Source organism: Magnolia sinica, chromosome 8 (assembly GCF_029962835.1).
Source record: "Magnolia sinica isolate HGM2019 chromosome 8, MsV1, whole genome shotgun sequence".
NCBI lineage: Eukaryota > Viridiplantae > Streptophyta > Magnoliopsida > Magnoliales > Magnoliaceae > Magnolia > Magnolia sinica.
Genome location: NC_080580.1, coordinates 65,424,127 through 65,425,933, shown reverse-complemented (window position 1 = coordinate 65,425,933; position 1,807 = coordinate 65,424,127).

Below are 1,807 nucleotides of genomic sequence, written 5' to 3'. Positions count from 1 at the left end.
TTTTTGGGACCATGCCCTAAAAGGAGTTGGAAAAACTAATGGACGACATGGATATACAACACATACATCAAAATAAGCCCCACAACGAACCACACATCACCACACCATTGCTGGGGTGGAGTGTGCCATCTGATTCACGTCTAAAAAAGGCATGCAGTTTCCTTTTGAAAATTTTACAAAATACTACCTCATTTACATCCATGTTTTTCAGAAAGGCTTTCAATAAATGAAAGTTGGGGTTAATTGTGCAAGGAAGGTGGAGGTGGGCCTCACTGTGATGTTTCTGTAAAATCCATCCCAACCATCAGGTCTATCATCCCATGTTAGGTCTAGGGTCCAAAACTTAGTCCCATCCATGATTCAAGTGGACCACATGATTGGAAACTGGGGTACATGGAAATATTGGCTCATCCTCCAACCAGTTTCCCTTGATGGGAGTGATTTGATTTTTTAGAGAACCTACCTTGAGGTTCCATCAAATCCCACCTTAGGCCCAGGGACAAAAAGTCAGTTTGACATGTGATACAAGTAGGCGACGCAATAGAAAACCATTGAGAGAGACATCCACCCTCGATTTTTAGAGGACCAAAAGTGAAACGTATACTAAATTCAAATGGGCCACACCAAGGGAAATGACTTGAGGGTGGGAGTAGCCCTAGCCCCACCAAGGAAAATGATTTGGAGGGTGGTGTAGCCCTGAGACATTTGTTTTCAATCATATAGTCTACCTAAATCATAGATGGGGCTGATTTTTGGGCCCTGGTCGTAGGGTGGTTGGGATGGATTTCACATATCATCATGCGGGGCCCACCCTACCTTCCAATGATAATTACTTAAATTAATTAATGGGATACCTTTTTAAAAAAACTTAAAAAAAAAAGAAAAAAAGTAACTGTATTATTTTGTATTAAGTGGCCTGCACCATGGTGTTTTTGTTAAATCCACCATAACCACCATATGTGTCATCCTATTTTAGGTCCAAGAACCAAAATCAGCTACATCCATTATGCACACCTAAATTATATATGGGCATGAATATTGGGCCTACATTCTTCTAAGTTTCGGTGTGGCATCTAATGGTTAGAGTGGATTATATAATCATCATGGTGAGCCCTGTAAAAATCAAGGGTGGACCATCTCTCCCAAGTCTTTCTTTCCATTGGTGTGCCCCTTCATTAGAAGTCAGCCCGGTGTTTTGGCTCTATGTTTAACATATGAGATTACACATCTAATGGTGGAGTGGATCTTACATATACATCATAGTGAGCCCTTTCAAAAATCATGGTTCCACCTTGGTAAAATTTTCTTTTTGAAGGTATGTGTTTAAACAGTTGGACCACAGGTTATGGTCCACCTAATGGGTAACTTCTAATTTATTATGCCAATGAGACCTCCAAGCTGTTCCCATAGTAAGCAACAATTTTCATGAAAATCATCCCTATCCACTCATCAAGTGGCCACACTTTTATTTTGTTATTTATCAATGGCTATAAACTGTTTTCTATAATATGGGTCACTTGATGAGTGGATGACCACTTTTATTTTGTTATTTATCAATAGCTATAAACTGTTTTCTATATAGTATTAGTCACTTGATGAGTGGAGGATAGGATGATGTTTTCACTAGGTGATCCTCATGGTTGGGCCAACCTATTTATTAGGAAGATTGGATTTCATAAGCACTTAATAGGGAGGAAGATATCTACTAGCAGCCTGAATGTGGTGGGCCTGCCTATTATGACTATTGAAAAGGAAATTCTGTAATACAACTTGAGCCCTACTTCCAAATTGTCCAACAATGGAAGTA